This window comes from Oryctolagus cuniculus, chromosome 13 (genome assembly GCF_051225735.1).
Source record: "Oryctolagus cuniculus isolate XC-2025 breed Fujian yellow rabbit chromosome 13, ASM5122573v1, whole genome shotgun sequence".
NCBI classification, from domain to species: Eukaryota; Metazoa; Chordata; class Mammalia; order Lagomorpha; family Leporidae; genus Oryctolagus; species Oryctolagus cuniculus.
Window position 1 is genome coordinate 112,824,153 of NC_142879.1, and position 18,829 is coordinate 112,842,981.

The following is an 18,829-nucleotide window of genomic DNA, read 5'->3' on the forward strand; positions in this document are numbered from 1 at the left end:
TTCCCTTCAATGGTCCCTCCTTTCACCACAGGATGTTGAGATTTGCATAGATTTATGGGTGGTCTCTGTGACAGGGAATGCCACATGGCTCCCACCACATTCAGAATCACCTCGGGGCCACTTCTGGGACTCTGAGGTGGTCAATGGCAAACAGATCCCCCATGCAATCATCCCTCTTGGCACCTAAGTCCTGTGATATCCTCCCCACCATGTGGACAGGACTCAGGGTTTGAGTCCTAAGAAATGAAACTTTACAAAAGTGATGAAATGGCACTGCCCAAACTGTAAGGCCATCTCTGTGGCTGTTGCACTCTCTTCCCTCTTTCTCTTTCTCTCTCTCTCTCTCCCCTTGCTCTACAAAAACAGGCAGAGATATTATCAGCTTCTTATGGAGAGGCCCCAGTGAAAGGAAACAGAGTCTCAAAAGGCACTGAGGCCCTCAGCCTAGTCTTCAGCTTGCCAGCAACAGGGCAGTGAGCTCAGAGGCAGTCAAACCCTGTTGAACCACAGCTGATAGTGTGGGCATAGCCTCCTGGGGGATTAGAATGAATCTTCTGACAGATATGGGTCTGGATCTTGGTCTGCAGGTTCTCTGGCATCGGAAATATCTGGCCAGCAGCAATAGGACAGGCCTAGCCTTTGGGGTCAGCCCTGCACTGCTCCCCCATGCCCAAGCCATCTGCAGCCACATGACCCCTTCCCCTCCCTGGCCATACTCACCTCTGCCCCAGTCTTCAGCACTCAGCCCTCCCTACACACTGCTCCAGGGCTGATCCTGTACTTCTAGGTGCATCATCAATGTCACCATAGGGACACCCTTGCCTCCACCTGGTGACCCTCAGCCTTACCTTCAGCCCTGGCCTCAATTTTCCTCTAGGACTTTCTCTTCATTTCTCCAAAATGAGCAGGTCCCCATTGGCCATTTCAGAGATGTGCCCAAACCCAGCAGAGTCCTGACCAGGGGCATATCTGGGGCATAGGTACTGACTGTAAAGATTAGAGTCCCTGGGACAGTGCCCCCTGCAGATGCTGATGCTAAGGATGGTAGGTCATGCTGGCTGAGGGTAACACACAACCTCACCCTTGTGCTCTCCCTTGAGCCCTAGAGCACTGCTGCCCTCTTGTGGCCAATGCCAACCTGGCAGCTGCAGACAGGAATTCCAGAAACCAGAGGCACCTCAGGTTTATGGGTTCCCATGATAGTGTGTCTCCCATTAGCTACTTGGGGGTAGGGTTAAGCTTCAGCCAGGGAACTTGGTTGTGTCCCTAAAGAGGACTGGTTACAGTCCCCTTGTCATTGGCCAATCTGGGCTGGAAGCCCTAGCCCTAAAACCCTGTGACCATGATGATCAAGGCTTTGGGGGAAATACTGGCCATGTGAGTTCCCAAGGCAACATCAGAGGCAAGGACCATTGAGGGCCATACTTGTTATAGTCACATCGAAGTAGAGATATCTGCAGATCAACACATGAAGGGTTCCATTTACTGTTATTCTTTCCCCAGCCACATGAAATGTCATCTTGTGCATGGGCTCCATGTGTTAGCCAGGATGTGCTGCAAGACACCAGGTCACTTTCAGTCACCTGCTGCCATGAGGAAGAGTCATCAACAGAGGTGTTGCCATGGGTCATGGCCCCTACACCTGCCTGCTGAGTCAGGGAAAGACATCAGTGACTTTGACAGAATCAAGCCCCCAGCTGCCTCTGTAGGAAGACGCAGAGGTCCTCATCAGCCAGAATAAGGGCCCCCAGTTCTGCATAGCTCAGCACGCATTCCCCAAACTGTGTTTTCAAAAGTGGCCTCACAGGACAATGAGACTGAGAATATTCGGTATTTGTTTTTGTAATGAGTAATATGGCTGATACTTTCTCTCTCTATAGTTCTACTGTGTTGCTCCTGTTTTTCTTTTTTAAAATATTTATTTATGTATGTACTAGAAAGAGAGATGTGTGTGTTTGAGAGAGAGAGAGAGGGAGAGAGAGAGAGAATCTACCCACTAGTTCAGTCCTCAAATGGTCATAACAGCTAGGTCTAGGCCAGGTTGAAGCCAGGAACCTGAACTTCATCCCAGTCTACCACATGGGTAAAAGGGTTCAAAGAACTTGAACCATTAACTGCTGCTTCCCATGACCCCAAGACACAAGGTCATTCAGTGGCATCTTTTTTTTTAAATTTATTTATTTATTTATTTATTTTGACAGGTAGAGTTATAGACAGTGAGAGAGACAGAGAGAAAGGTCTTCCTTCCATTGGTTCACTCCCCAAATGGCTGCAACAACTGGACCTGTGCCAATATGAAGCCAAGAGTCAGATGCTTCTTCCTGGTCTCCCATGCAGGTGCAGGGGCCCAAGTTCCCAGGCCACAGCAGAGAGCTAGGCTGGAAAAGGAGAAACTGGGCCTAGAACTCAGCACCCATATGAGATGCTGGTGCCGCAGGCAGAGGATTAACCAAGTGAGCCATGGCACTGGCCCCCAGTGGCATCTTTACTTTCTGGGCAGATAGACCACTGCCATCTGAAGAGATCTGTACTTTGAAGCATTAGATCTGCTGGAATTTGTTACTTGCTCACCTCCTCTGCCACTGAGCAGGCCCACGGTTCCATATGGATCCTGTGCTCTTCTGTCATGTGCACCCTCAGGGAGTGCTGGAGAACTGATCAAGTCTCCCTGGGAAGCCAGTCTTGGTTCTCTGGTTCAGTCTGGCTTCTCAGTCTTGGTTCTCTGGCTGATATCCATCTTCCAGTGCTCTCTTTTGGCCCAAAAACCAGATATCAGGTGTATTGTTCTTTATGGTTGTAACAGCATAACCTCAATTGTTGGCAACCAGGTAGGCCCCTTCACTTGTAGCAAATACATCAGTGAAGGTGTCCTTGTGGATTCCCAGAACACACCCATGAATAGCTGACATGGGCCTTGTTCAACCCTTGCCTCAGCCACTGCCCCTGGGCTGTCCTGGTCCCACACGCAGAGGGTCTCTGGCATTCCAAGCTCCATGTCCCCACCAATGGGTACAGGGACATATGAAGGTCCCCTTGTGCTGTGGTAAGACAGGGTGAGGTGGGGTCAGGCATGTTTGGAGGCTGGGGAAGAGCAGGAGGCAGCAGTGCAGCATGGGAACAAGGCCTCACAGCACAGGGCTGTGGAACATCCATCCATACATTTCTAAAAGTTTGATGTCTAGCTAGTTGAATCTGAAAATGTGAATGAAACCCATGTACATGGAGGGGTGCTTTCCACCTAATATACCCAGAGCTCTGTTTAATTGTTTCAGGCTGTTTCAGTTGGTCCTCACTCTCGAGTTAATCTCCAACTCCCCAGCAATGAGATCTTACGAGATATTCTATCATTTATCTACTCTTTCTTCATTACATTATATTTAATGTATAAACACACAAATATTAATATTACATGTATATATATTCAAGAATCTTCACTCATACATCCTACCAAATGTTTGAGGAAGACAGAATACTAATTCTATACAAACTGGTTAAGAAAATGGAAAGAAGTAATTCCCAGTTCATTTTGGGAAGTCAACATTGCCCTGAAGTTAAGACCCAATAAGACCCTGCAAACAAAGAACCTGGTGTACACTAAGGTCTTTCTATGTTGTTTCCAAAACTTAACACCCTCACAATACTTTGATGTAGAGATTACTTTAAAAGTCAACAATGAGGAAAGTGAGGCTCAGTGTGACTCATGTGTCCAAAGTTACACATTTATTGAAGTGAGATAAATATAGCTCATTTGACTCAAAAAGTCCAAACCTGCTCCTTCACACTAACTTTCCAAAATGTTTCCCATCAACTGACTGTAGATTTTTTAAATAAAGATCTAGGATATTTCATACTTCAGAGGAAGTTTGTGAATCATTTTTAAAGAAGTATTTGTTTGAAAGACAGAATTAGAGAGAGGAGAGAAGAGGAGAGGAGAGGAGAGGAGAGAGGGGAGGGGTGGGGATGGGAGGGGAAGGGAGAGAAGAGGAGGGGAGGGTTGGGAAGGAAGGGGAGGGAAAATCTTCCCCCCACTCACTCACTCCCCAAGTGGCCAGAACAGTTGGAACTAGGCCACTCCCAAGCCAGGTTCTTCCAGGTCTCCCCTGTGGGTGAAAGGGCCAAGTCCTTGGGCCATACTTGGGTCTTCTACTTCATTATCAGGTGCATTAGCAGGGAGCTGATCAGAAGTGGAGCAGCTGAGACTTCGACCGGCACCCATATGGGATGCCAGCACCTAGGCAGTGGCTTTACCCACTACAACACAATGCCGGCCCTTAGAAGAACATTTTAAGGACTTTATTAATGCATTTGATTCTTAAGGCCATAGCAAACACATGATAATCACTACAGCACAATTCTCATCAATTCTCATGTTAATGTGATAGTAATACAAAAAGAACAGATTCAGTGAGTTCATAGATACACTTATATGAATATAATGATATCCTCCTTTATATGAAAAAAATCTATATAGTTTAGAATACTCATGTTTTTGGTTCACAAATCTATGACTATTTTGCTATACCAATGAATTCTTTTCTTTCTAGAATATGGCACTAAGAGTCACATGTATTCTCATTGCTGGGATTATTATATAGATAACCAATCAATATTTGCATATAATTACCCTGCTAATGTTTATTGATTATTAAAGGTAAAACTTTGACTAATAAGGACAAAAATCACCACTGTGTGATGATCTTAATGGTCTTTATCATGCACTCCATGAGAAATTTCTAGCATAAATGTGTGTTACTCCTCCTTTCATTTCCAAAATGTTTGCCAGTTGCTACACACATTATTGAGCAATTGATGTCAGTGTAAGTTACTACAAAAATTACTGATCAGTTAATTAATTTCTGGAGAGGGCCTCAGACACTGCACAGGTGTATCACAGTTCTCTCTAGTGACAGATTTCTCTAAATGCTAATGAAGTGTAGACTTCAGGGCCTTCCATGTGCTTTGCTATGGATGAACCTAGATTTTCTTCAGTCCAAAGGCCTCTAAAAATTAAAATTATAAACGTATTTAGTGTGATACAAATTATGACACATTCAAAGGAGGTTGTTTTCAAAAAATGAAAGTATAAAATGGTGGCGGGGAGTACAGATAAAAAGTAGAAATGTTATCTCTCAAGCTTTTTTTAAATCTTGAGGGAAAATTAAAAAAAAAGTGTGTTATAAGTCGGACCATGGAAGCATATACTTCTTTTTTTTTCTTTTTTACAGGCAGAGTGAACATTGAGAGAGAGAGACAGAGAGAAAGGTCTTCCTTTGTTGTTGGTTCACCCTCCAATGGCCGCCGCTGCCGGCGCACCGCACTGATCCTATGGCAGGAGCCAGGTGCTTATCCTGGTCTCCCATGGGGTGCAGGACCCTAGCACTTGGGCCATCCTCCACTGCACTCCTGGGCCACAGCAGAGAGATGTCCTGGAAGAGGGGCAACCGGGATAGAATCCGGTGCCCCGACCAGGACTAGAACCCGGTGTGCCGGTGCCGCAAGGCAGAGGATTAGGCTATTGAGCTGTGGCACCAGGAAGCATATACTTCTGTAATCCTAATCCTGTGCTGTTTATGAATAGCCATTGAGTTGTAATATTTATCATGAATCTCAATAGTATTTATATTTCCAGTTTTAAGATTGTATTATGTGTTGCCAGCAATGTGACATAGCCCATAAAGCCGCCACCTGCAGTGTTGGTATCCTATATGGGCACCGGTTTGAGTCCTGATTACTCCCCTTCCAATCCAGCTCTCTGCTATGGCCTGGGAAAGCAGTAGAAGATGGCCCAAGTCCTTGGGCCCTGCACCCATGTGGGAGACCTGGAAGAGGCTCCTGGATCCTTGCTTCAGATTGGCGCAGCTCTGGCCATTGCAACCATGTAAAAAGTGAACCAGAGAATGGAAGACCTCTCTCTCTTTCTCTCTCTATCTCTCTCTCTGCCTCTCCTCTCTGTGTGTAACTTTTTTAATTAAATAAATAAGTCTTTAAGAAAGAATCCTTAGTATGTGTATATATTTATGAAAGCTGATTTGCACATTTCTCCTATGGCTTGTTGTGTATACTGCATCCAAAATAGGATGCTTTCCAAACATTCACTAGCCTAATTATTGTTCGCTTTTGTACATATTTGGACATGCTTTCTTATATATGTATGTTATCCAACTTGGCACAACTTATCTCAGACACATAATAGAATATTTTATATGTAGGACACTGTACTGATTCTTTGTACAGCTGTAAGTTCATGTATTTAATGATTAATCAATTTCATATCACCTTCTAGATAACCAGTCTATGTTTTATCATGTACTTGCGTCCCTGCATTCTTTCACTTTAATTTGCCTTTTTTTATTTCTTTATTTTCCTGTGTTCCTCCCCAGAGATCAGGCTCGTGCTATAACTCTTATGCACAACACTTTGTTTCATCCAGAGAAAAGGAAACTGTAAAATTCAAAATCTCATCGTGCATAACATATCTCTTTCAATATCTTGAAGTACATTTGAATGATTTATCTTTTATTTGTTTAGCTTGAATTCTATAGATTCTCATCAGATAATAAAGAATGGTTGAAAGAGAAATAGTTGAGGGTGACTCGTGCCGGGGGCCGCGGGAGGGAGCGCGCCCCCGCCCCCCTTCCCAGAACCCCCCCCCCCGCCCTGGCCGTGCGGCCACTACTGGGGCCTTCCCTTTCTGTTGGCCCCTGCGGGAAGGCCCTGGAACTCCCCGCCCTTGTTCCTGGGTCGGGCCACAGGTGAGAGTGGGGGTGGGAGTGGAGGGAGGGACCGGAGGGCTGAGACTTGAGGAAGCCTATAGCGTAAAACCGGAAGGGGTGCCTCCAAGGGAAGGTCACTATTTTATCGCCTACTCTTGCCCGCTGAGCCGGCGCCGCCCTCTTAATGGGCCAGAGGCTGCGTTTTACAGAAGACGCCCCTCTTGTTGTTTGTTTGCCCCCTAAAAGGAGTTGTCACGGCTGTGTAGGTAATGGCAGGAAAAGCTCCCCGGCCGCTCAGTGGCGGCACCCTCTTAAAGAGGAAGTCCGACCTGCTGGAAGGGCGTGGACCGGCCTTGGAGGGGCAGGCTCTGCTCCGCGCACCTGCGGGCGGGGCCGTGGCCACTCGGACCCTGGCGATGCTCTGCCTTCTTAGAGGCGCACCAGCTTCTGGGCACGCGCGGGTCCCTGCAGAGGCCTCCCTTACCGTTTCAAGGGGTGGGTGCTCATTCATTCTTCAAAGGAATTCGTTCCCTGGACACAAGCCCCCATTTCTGCGGCCATGATTTGGGAAATCATGGTGGAGGCCACACCCTGGGTAGTCCTCTGCACGCTCCGGCGGCCCTGCAGCAGAGGCTGCAGCAGTTGGCGTTGGTGGCGGTAGAGGAGGGTTGAGCAAGCCCCACGAGTCAGTCTGGAGCCGGTGTGGTGGTCTTGGCTGCCAGGGCGTGGTTGGTACTGGTGGCGTTCACGGGATAGTCCCACGGAACACTTTAGTACAGCCACTGCTGAGGCGAAGAGTGCCATGGAGACACGGATGAGGCTGGGGCAGAGACTGGGGAGTGTCGGCAAAGACTTGGGGATGAGATGGGGGCTGGGGACGCTGGCGTACTGGAGAAGCCAGGCAGGTGCCCCAAGGAGGGAGCAGGCTGGCGGGCGGGGTGCAGCCTTAGAAGGCACGGAGGGGACAAGGCTGCAGGCCATGGGGAGACGACAGGCTCAGAAACAGGAACTCTGGGAGGTCTCAGGGCAGCGGAGTGGAGTGGCCTCCCTGGAGCTGCTGTGTGGGGAACAGATGGGGTTAGGAAGGGAAGGGGCAGGGGCAGAGGCCTGGCGCGGCCTCCGGGAGAGGAGGTGGCAGCACACAAGTGGGCCTCCAGAAGTGGCCGGGTTCCGCACCGGACCCTGCTGGCGGACCGCCTCCCGAGAGCCGGGGGGAGAAAGGCGGCAGGGAAGTCCCGGCTGCCACCTTCAGACAGAAGACGGGGATTGAGTCGGGGCTGAAGCGGGCGCAGGAAGCCGGGGTTGGGGTTGGAGTTGGGCATGGGAAGTCCGAGGTGTCCCAGGTCCACGTGGCACAGCCTGGCAGGGGTGTGCAGCCCTGGGAGTGGAGACAGCTCCCAGGGAGAGACTTGTGGGAATGTGAGGGCACAGGCATGGAGGGCAGTGGGCTTCGCGTCGGGGAGGGGTCTCAGCATTCTCCATTGCGTGGGGTGGTCCTGAAACCCTGCAGTGTTGAGAAGAACTCTTGGTCTCACCCCAGAGGCCGGCAGCACCTGCCCTACAGTTGATAGACAGCCGGGGCTCCCTTGGGAGGTGGGAGCCCCTGGCGCGCTGGCTGGAAGCTGAGGCTTCCTCTCCGGATTGCTTGTGTTTTCCCTGGAACCGGTGTGGTCTGTGGCAGAGTTGCCCACTTAGAGCAGGAGGGGACCGGGTACTGGAGTCTGGGGAGAAGAGAGGCTGCCAAGGAGCCTCAGAGCCGGCGGTGTATGCAGTGGGGCCGGCCAGGCCGCCTCGGGGGCCAGCATAGGCTGGGGGAGGGGCTGTGAGAATGGGGGCAGGACAGTGGCAGAGGGCCAGCAGCAGCAGGGGCCGCAGACCTGGTGGTGTCCAGGGACTTGGTGTTCCAAGAGGGGTGAGCCAGGAGGCAGAGTGATGGTGGCTAGGGGGACTGGCTGGAGGCCAGAGCCCTGCAGAGGCTATGGTCAGACTGAAGGGTTAGGGCGAGGCCGGGGCCGCAGCCTGTGTGGAGGCGCAGGTGGGTGAGGTCTTTAGGGAGCTGTGGGCGGCAGAGGATGCGGCCTGGATGTACGGGCAAGGAGCACAGTCCTGCCGGCCGCGCCCAGGCTGCTCAGTCCAGGGAGATGGCCAGCATCGCGAGGGTGACCCGTTGTCCTAATTTGTTGGACGGTTTCCATTTTGACACTACCAGCCTCTTTTCCTGGGCAACCGTGGGCTGCTGGGAGCGCACATCCCATGGGGGACCTCTGGGGGGTGGGTGGCCCGGGGAGGCACCCAGTGTGGCCTGAGGCTGAGTGTAGCGCCCACCGCTGACCCAGAATCCTTCCGCCAGGTGTGATGATCGGCTCCCACGCAGACATGGAGCCTGCCTCCACCTCGGAGGGGGCCAGGTAGAAGCCGGGCCCCGCCGCCCCCGCACCCTCAGCCCAGTATGAGTGTGGGGAGTGCGGCAAGTCGTTCCGCTGGTCCTCGCGGCTGCTGCACCACCAGCGCAGGAACACAGGAGAATGGCCCCATACCCGTGCCCCGACTGCCCCAAGGCCTTCAAGAACTCGTCTAGCCTGCAGCGCCACCGCCAGGTGCACACGGGCGAGTGCCCCCACGCCTGCGGCGTCCGCGGCAAGGGCTTCGCCCAGACCTCCAACCTGCAGCAGCACCAGCGCGTGCACATGGGCGAGTGCCCCTTCCGCTGCCCGCTCTGCCCCAAGACCTTCACGCACTCCTCCAACCTGTTGCGGCACCAGCGCACGCAAGGCCTGCAGCCGCCGCCAACCCCGCGCTCGCCGCCGGCCCCCACCGCTCCGGGAGCCCTATCCGGACACCGGCAAGGTCTTGGTGACCGAGGCTTACCTGCAGCCGTCCAGCCCCCCTGCGCCCCCCGCACCGCCGCCCCCGCCAGTGGTGCCCGAGTTGTTTCTGGGGCCGCAGAGACCATGGTGGAGCTGGTGTACCGCTGCGACGGCTGCGAGCAGGGCTTCGGCAGCGAGGAGCTGCTGCTGGAGCACCAGCCTTGCCCTGGGCCCCAGGACGCGCCCCGCGAGCTGCCAAAAGTCGACCCGCCGGCGTCGCTGGCCCCCGGGTCCCTTCTGCCACAGCCCGCTTCGCCTGCTTGCCCTGCGGGAAGTCCTTCAGGACGGTGGCCTGCCTCTCCAGCCACCGGCACAGCCACGGGCCGCCCGCCGGGCAGGCCTTCCGCTGCGGCAGCTGTGACGGCGCCTTCCGCAGCTGGCCAGCCTCCTGGCGCACCAGCAGTGCCACGTGGAGGAGGTGGCGGCCGGGCGCCCTGCCCCGCAGGCCGAGGCGCCGAGGTCACCTGCACCCAGGAACCGCTGGTTCCCGCCGCCCCCGCCCGGCCTCTGCAGAGCGCCCTTACAAGCGCGCCGAGTGCGGCAAGTCCTTCAAGGGCTCCTAGGGCTGTGGTACCATCTGCGGAACCACATGGGCAAGCGGCCCTACCAGTGCGGCGAGTGCGGCAAGGCCTTCAAGCGATCGTCCCTGCTGGCCTTCCACCAGCGCATGCACACGGGGCTGCGCGCCTTCACCTGTGGCCAGTGCGGCCTCACCTTCAAGTGGTCGTCCCACTACCAGTACCACCTATGGTTGCTCGGGCGAGCGCCCCTACCGCGTGCGGGGAGTGCGGCAAGGCCTTCCATAACACGTCGTGCCTGCAGCGCCACCGCCACATGCACAGGGGCAAGCGCCCCCACGCCTGCGGCGTCTGCGGCAAGAGCTTCGCCCAGACCTCCAACCCGCAGCAGCACCAGAGCACGCACTAGGCCGATCGCCCTTTGCCCGCCCGGTGTGCGGCCGCGGCTTCGTCATGGCCGCCTACCTGCAGCGGCACATGCGGACGCACGCCCCCGCCAGCGCTGCCTGCATCGCAGCCCCCGCGGCCGGCCCGCACCTGCCTAGCTGGCCGCCGCCCCGGCCCCGCTGGCCACCGCCTCGGCCCCGCTGGCCACGGAGGACATGCACATGCTCGCTCACCTCCAGGCCACGCTCTCCCTCGAGGTGGGGGTGGGGGTGGGGGGTGGGGGAGCGCGGTCCCGGACCTAGCAGTCCCCAACTCGCAGACGTTTCTCCTAGTGCAGACCGCCCAGGGCCTCCAGCTGATTCTCAGCAGCCTGCAGCCCCCCAGACCCCCAGCTCCGCCCGCACCCCCCAAGCTCATCCTGCTGCCCTCCGCCAGCGCTGGAGCCGGGGACGGCCGCGGGAGGCCGTGTGAGCAGGCAGTGGGGAAAGCCGGTCAGGGGACTGGAGTCATGTGGCTGCCAGGTCCGGAGGTCTGGGGGGCAGGGGGAGGGCAGGTGTTGCGGACGCTGGTGCGGAGGGCACAGCCTGATTGTTCTGTAGAACGTAGGGGGCGGGGAGGTAGGGCCGCAGGAAGTGAGTGGGGTCCAGCTGCAGCCAGCCCATAGCGGACCAGCAGTCGGGTTCCGGCGGGGCAACCGTGACCACCGAGGTCCCCAACCTGCTGGTGGTGCAGAGTGGAGCCTCGGAGGAGCTGCTCACGTGCCCAGGCCCTGAGGAGGCGTGGGGATGCAGAGGCCGGCACGGGGGTGGTGCAGGACGTCCTCTTCGAGACGCTGCAAACGGACAACGGGCTGCAGAGCGTGCTGGTGCTGAGCGAGGCGGATGGGGAGCAGACTGGGCTGTGCGTGCAGGAGGTCGAGACCCTCGCCCCCAGCTCACCCGGGCAGAAGCTTCTCACCATACGCACCGCCCCCGCAGGCGAGCTGTTGGAGAGCAGTAGAGCCAGGGGAGGCGTAGCCACGCTGCAGCTACTGGCCCCGCCGCCGCCGCCGCCTGGCCCCATGGCTGCCCCGCCAGGCTCCCCGCCGCTCCCCGGCCCAGATGGCACAAGTGGTCCCCGCAGAAGCAGGGCCTGGCGTCGTGACCCCGCAGGCCCTGTCCTCCATCCAGATCGTGCAGACCCTGCCCTCCGTCCAGCTGGTGCACACGTGTTTAGGCCCCATGAGTGTCCGCGCCCGCCTCACGCAGACCCCGCCTGCAGAATGCAGGGCCTGCAGGCAAGCTTGGTTGATAAAGACCGTGGATCTCAAAAAAAAAAAAAAAAAAAGAGAGAGAGAGAGAGAAATATTTGAATGCCATTTCCAAATTTTTGATCGAATTTTTGATCATTTTTCAGGATTTTTATGTTTGTAATGATAAGAAATAAATACTTTATTATGCACTTATATATCTGTGGAATCATTTAACGCGTATTTACCAACTGGTATTTATCTTCAAAGTTGAAATCGTCATACCCACACAAATAAAATTGGCATAATTTACCATTTTCAAGATATTTTGATATCCAGCTTTCTAAATAATAACAGTAATATTTTGTATTCTGAATTGAATAGCTCTGGAAAAAGAGAAGTTCATTGTTTGAAATGCAAACTTTACATCCAATATTTTTGAGATAAATTAGTTTTATAAGAGTTTTTGGAAAATAGAATGCTATAATATCACTTTTAAAAAGCTATGAGTACTTATTAAAATTACCATTGGAAATTGACTTTCTAAATTCCATATAAAATTATTTGGAAACTCATTTAGGAAATGTGGTTTTATATATGTCACAGGATACATATTAGGCGGTACTAACTATAAGTGTTAATTCTTTAAACAACACTGGGGTGATGTAAATAAGTAAATTATTTCTCCTGTAATTTTCTCCCTGTCTTTTGTAATCCCCTACATATTAGCAAAACTGTACCTTATGTCTGTAATCAGTATCCATAATTTTTAAGTGGAAAATAATTCAGTTAATGGTTGATGTGAGTTGTATATGGACAAAATGCCCATGAAACTAAAAGTCAGTAAAGGATCAAGCTAAACTGGCTCAGTTTATAAATATGTTTTTATTTGACTGTTGTCAGTCATAAATAATCATATTCAAAGATCAAAACTGGACAAATTTGTTGTCATTCATCAGGGGATGTTTATAAAAAAGTTCCAAGTTACTAGTGAAAAAAGAAAGAGGAATACAGAAATTCCTTTTGTGGAACATTTTTTGAAATCATAACCATTATTTATAAAAGATAACTTAGGTACAGTTTTTAAAACTTGAATTTCAATTCCAAAAGTTTAAGACATTCCTGAATAGCTGCCCACTTTTCCCTGTCACGTGTATTCTCTCCATTAAACCATGTAACTTTGCATTTCCCCATCTAATAGCCTGGGCACTCTCCCTCAGATTCTGTCCCATCTGTCCTGATGGATGCTCTACCTCATTAAACCTTGCTACCTTGCAAAAAACCCACATGTTTTATTTACTTGAAAGGCAAATGTAAAGAGGGATGAAAGAGGAAGTGAGGAATGGAGGGAGAAAGGCAAAGAGGTACAGGAATAGAGGGTGGGGGAAAATAGATCTTCTATCCACTATTTCACTCACAAAATGACTACAATGAATGGGACCAGGTGGGGCCTAAGCCAGGGGCTTCACACTCAAACCAGGGCTTTCATACAGGTGTCAGGATCCCAAGCAATTTGTCCATCTTCCAATGCTTTCTCAGGTGAATTAGCAGGGGAGTGGATCAAAAGTGGAAAACCCAGAACTCAAACCAGTGTTGATATGAGATGCCAGTGTCACTGGTGGCAGCTTAACTAGCAATACTGCAATGGTGGCCCCCTAATTAAACTATTGATTTAAAAATTTTTATTAATCATTCCATAGAAATGATAAAATTATATCTCTAGTATCTAGAGTAATCCATACTTTAAAATTGTTATTAAATGAAAAAGTGAGCATGAAGTGTACATCCAAAAATGGGAGAAAACTTATTGCATATCTCAATTAATCTAAATTATTAAATAATTATTTAAATAAATAATAATTATTTAAATAAATTATATTAATTGGTTAATATAATTTACCATGATATTAAAATATTTCATTTGTGAAATTCGAAACTGTATGGATTTTATAATTTGAAAACACACTTTGTCACTAGTGAATACTCACGTGTTCATTTAGTGTTTTATTTGCTGAGCTGCATTAGTTCTCAGGGTACAGTGATATGGTCTCTCCTGAACCTTGTCCTGATGCTCATTCCCCCAAGCAAGCAAAAAGAAAACCATGAGTCCCTATAACAACATAGTACTTTTGTCCTTCATAATTTTCTGCTTTCATATATAAAGGGATTAACATTAAACAATAAATAGGAGTTTAGCAAAGAATTATAGTATTTTCAGAGAAACATGAATTGCCTGCATTCTATAGAAGATAAATTTTTTCAAAAGATTTTTGAGGCTTAAAAAGCAGCAAGGAAATATGAGAAAATGACCAACTCTAGACAGCTGTCAAGTTACTTATAAACTGCAGCATATTTTTGTGTTTTAACATATGTGAAGCTAATATAGGCACTAAAATGGCTTTAAGTATAGAACATACATAAAAGCAAATATATATTATAAAAATTTTAAATTTATATTTGATAATGTGAATTATGTATATACATGAATAAATAATTACATAATATCAAGAGTCAAGAGTGATAATTGGTAGTCAGATTTTTCATCTAGTATAGGACCATAATATAATAATCATAAATGAAGACTATTAAATTACATAAAATATTTAAGGCTTCTGTTCAACAAAATTTAAAAAAATCTGAGACAATGCTGACATGTATTTAAGAAAACATTATATTCACACTATATTAAATTAGAGCCTCCATGAACTTATGTAAACAAAATGAATCCCTGAATGAAAATGGATATAGAATATAAAGAGTTAATTCGTAAGAGGACCATTATAGTGAGAAAAAAATGGAGCTGTGGAAACTTACTAGCAGTCAGGGTAATATAAATTAAAATTTTAAGGTTTATTTGACTACTAGACCAAAAACTTTGCTACTGTCAGTTGTTGGGAAACTGGCCCAGATTTAGCCAGGTGGCCACATGGCCCAACCTCTGTGGTCAAGCTCCACCCCCATCCTAATGGGATTCACTGCTCCTGCTTCCCTGTCCGCCCTGGGGCACAGTTTTAAAAGGGCTTGCTCTCTTGGCCCTTCTCTCCTGCACTCTCTTGGTTCTTCTCTCTTGGCTCCTCTCTCTGCTCTATCTTCTCACTATCTCCTCTCCTCTGTCTCTCTCTCTTATACTCTTTCTCTCTCTTTCCCTTCACCGCCCCTTCACTCTGGTCTGTTGGGTGTTCCCCAATAAACCCTTTCCCTTATTCCAGTGTTCAGTGTGTTTTTTGATGGCTAACATTCATATATAACATCAGTGACATTTGTAAAGGTATTCATTACTGGTAGATATTTAACGTCGTGTAAATTTTATGGAAAATCTAGAGAGTATCTATTGGAATTTAAAATGTGTATTATTCTTCACTAGTAACCCATCAAGTAGGAATCTTTCCTACAAAAGCAGTAGCTGATTTATAAACTGCTATACTGGTTACATGCTGTCTGTGATCATCATTAAAATGTGTGGAAAACCTAAAATCAATCAATAAGTGACCAGATCACGTTGTATTTGTTTTACAAAGAATGTTGCATACTCGTGAAAAATTGCAACAAAGCATACATGTATCAATGCTGCATTGTTTAATCTATAATGAAAGAAAAGAGGATGGAGGAAGGGAGGGATACAGAAGAAAAAAACAGTTCATGCATACAAATTCCTGTGCCCTGCTGATAGGCATTTAGAAACCACTCTGGAAAGATATATTATATTTAAAACAAATTATTTCTTATTTGAAAGTCAGAGTTACACACAGAGAGAGAAGCAGAGGCAGAGAGAGAGAGAGAGAGAGAGAGAGAGAGAGAGAAAGGTCTTCCATCTGCTGGTCTACTCCCCAATTAGCCGCAACAGCTGGAGCTGTGCCGATCCGAAGCCCGGAGCCAGAAGCCAGGAGCCAGGAGCTAGGAGCCAGGAGCCTCCTCTGGGTCTCCCCTGTGAGTGCAGGGCCCCAGGGACTTGGGCCATCTTCCAGTGCTTTCACAGACCTCAGCAGAGAGCTGCATCAGAATTGGAGCAGCCGGGGAAGATACATTATTAACATGATACCATTCATTAGAAGTGAATTTTGAGCCTTTTTTCCCTACTATTAAATGGATCTGAGTTAAATAGAAGCACTGGCATTAGATTTTTTTTTAAATACCACACAGGCACCCCCTCCTTCATAAACACACATACTACAATTAAATGACTTTCAGAAAGCCTTCCTTCCTTCCTTCCTTCCTTCCTTCCTTCTTTCCTTCTTTCTTACTAAGGCAGAGTTACATAGAGGCAGAGGCAGAGAGAGAGATAGGTCTTCCATCTGCTGTTTTTCTCCCCAGATGGCAGTACAGCTGGAATGGGGCCTATCTGAGCCAGGAGCCAGGAGCCAGGAGCTTCTTCAAGGTCTCCCATGTGGGTGCAGGAGCCCAAGGACTTAGACCATCCTCCACTGCTCTCCCAGGTCAAAGAAGAGAGCTGGATCAGAAGAGGAGCAGCCTGGATTCAAACCAGTGCCCTTAAGGGATGCCGGCACATGGCTCTACCCACTATGCCACAGCTCTGGCCCCTGCATTAGATATTTAAAAATTAATTAAATCTACATATTATGAAGAACATCAACCTTTTTATTGAATTGGTAATATTATTTAATTAATCCTTGACATTTAATCTGCTTCTAAATTTTTAAGGCCTCATCTCTTTATCAGCACAGTCTGTGCCTGGCATGCTGTTGGCCCCAGGCCCAGGGTTATGATAGGGAGTCTCTGGGAAGCCAGTGGTGGCTACATCAGTGGAAGCTGCAGGCTGCGGGGGCTGTAGGAATAGCAGCATTGGTCCCCATGGACACATGTTCTTGTGGAGGAATCATCTTGAACCTGGCCACCTACTGTGTGGGGTCCTCTGGGGGCTCCTTCTGCTTATTCTGGTACAGGCTGCGCCTGTCCTCCATTGCTTCTCCTGCTGTTTTGCCCCCTGACTGGGTGTATGACCTGGGACCCCAGTTGGCCTCCCTGTTGGCCTGGAGTCCCTGCTGCTGGAAGCTGGGTTGATTGTGAAGTTGGCCTGCAGCTTGGGCTACAGGCTGAGAATGCACAAGACAGGGTTGGTCTCTGTCAACCCCATTTTCCAAGACACTCCTCCCAGAAGGTTCCAGAGAGACAAGGCAGAGGCTCCATCCTGACCAGGTTCTTACAGCTTGTGAGAGCGGGACGGGAAGCCCATGTGGAGGAAGGCAGAGTGTAGCTGCAGGAGGCTGGTCATGCTGACACAGGAGGGTGCTGTTTAGCCCACGCAGTGTGTAGTGGAGAGGATCATCTGGGAATTCCCCAGTAACAATGCCAAGGATGCTACATACCTGCTCTGAGGTGCCAAAGTGTCTGGAACTGGTGCTCACAGCCCCAAGGACACAGCCCACACAGTCCAGTTTGTGGAGGGGCTCTTCTGACAGGGGGCCTCCAAATTGGTGTTCCTGCCCACCATGCTCATACTCAGTGGTCAGGGTCACAGAGGGACCACAGACTGCAGAGAACATGAGCCAACTGTCAGGGGCTTCTGTTGCCTTGCTGATGAACTAAAGGTAGAAGCCCACACCAACGCACTGGAACACCAGTGCTGCTGGCATGCCCAGGCCTTGAGCTTGACATTGACATTGCTGGTGAACACTCCAACAAACACACATTGATAGAAGTTGTCCCTTACATGAGCAGTGGCACCAGGGGCGCTGGCTGCAGCTGGCCTGGAGGTTCAGGTTATGCAGGATGAACCTCAGGGACATTTTGTGGCAGGGCCAGCACTTGAGAGCCATGGCCATGGACTTGCTATAGCAGGTCTCTCAGCTGCTCCTGCCAGCACCATCATGTTGGTTCAGGTCAGGTACAGCAGTGTTCCTTCACTCACAGCCTGCAAGCATGCCTCCAGGAAGGGGGTAGCACTGTTTTAGGGTTCTAAGTGGATGACATGCTGCTCTGCTCCCTACCCTCTGGAGCCAGTGCATCAGCATCCAGGCATCTGTGGGGTGGGGCTGTACCAGGTATGCCACTTCATTGAGCTTCACTTGGAAGCACTTGAGAACCATGGCCTTAGCAGAGCCATTGTTGGTAACTACAGATTGGGGCTCCAGCACCTTTCGGGTCAGTTGAATGGATTGTATCCAGAAGCCACAAGGCCCTCGAGCACCCAGAGGCCTCCCTCACAGATCACCCCTGCAGCAGCTGTTGAAGATTGGACTCCAGGCCCCAGGTTTCCATACCTTTTTGATTCAGCCATTTCTTCATCTTGCTCTGACAGGTCCACAACCACCTGCTTCAGGTTCTTCCCAGCTGGTACCTTGATTTGGAGGCCTTTGGACTTGAGATGATGCAAGCAAACTCTGTGATCACAGCTCTCATCAGGGCCCCATGAAACTCTTCTACACGGTGATAGAAGACCTAATTGGAGGTGAGAGAGGCTGCTGTCACAGCCCCCTCAGTGTGTTGTTTACTTTTTCTCAGGTGGGCTCTCTTCCATGCAGTGCTTTTTGCCTTTCTCCATTGCTGCTGGATTCAGGGATGCTTGGGGTTTCCCCTCCATAAACCAGGCTCTACAAAGACTTCTTGTGAAGCTTGGATAACTGAATTAGTCTCTGCACATTTCCCCTGCTTCTAATATGTGATGTAATAAATGATGTGATTAAATACACTTGATGCAATAAAATTCAAAAATAATCACTCATGCAACTGAATTTTAAATATATGTTGTTATACATTAATGTTAGCCCTCGCAAAACACACCGGACACTGAAGTAAGGGAAAGGGTTTATTGGGGAACACCCACCAGACCGGAGTGAAGGGGCGGTGAAGGAAAAAGAGAAAAAGAATATAAGAGGGAAACAGAGAGGAGAGGAGCTAGCAAGGAGAGAAGATAGAGCAGAGAAGAGGAGAGAGGAGAGCAGAGCCAAGAGAGCACGTGTTCAGGAACAGGCTCTTTTAAAACTTTGCTTGAGGGTGGGCAGGGAAGCAGAAGCAGTGAATCCCGTTAGGATGGGGGTGGAGCCTGGCTCAGGTAGCTGGGCCATGTGGCCACCTGGCTAAAACTACACCAGTTTCCTAACATTCCCCCCTTTTGCTTTTTATAAAGCAGGATTTGTATGGGGTTACATTAGTCCCAAA

General features: G+C 49.8%; 1 pseudogene; it reads left to right on the forward strand.

The window, feature by feature from the left end:
• Nucleotides 1-9,068: 9,068 nt before the first annotated feature.
• LOC127487546 (zinc finger protein 628-like) lies at nucleotides 9,069-16,502 on the forward strand (annotated as a pseudogene).
• Nucleotides 16,503-18,829: the final 2,327 nt, after the last annotated feature.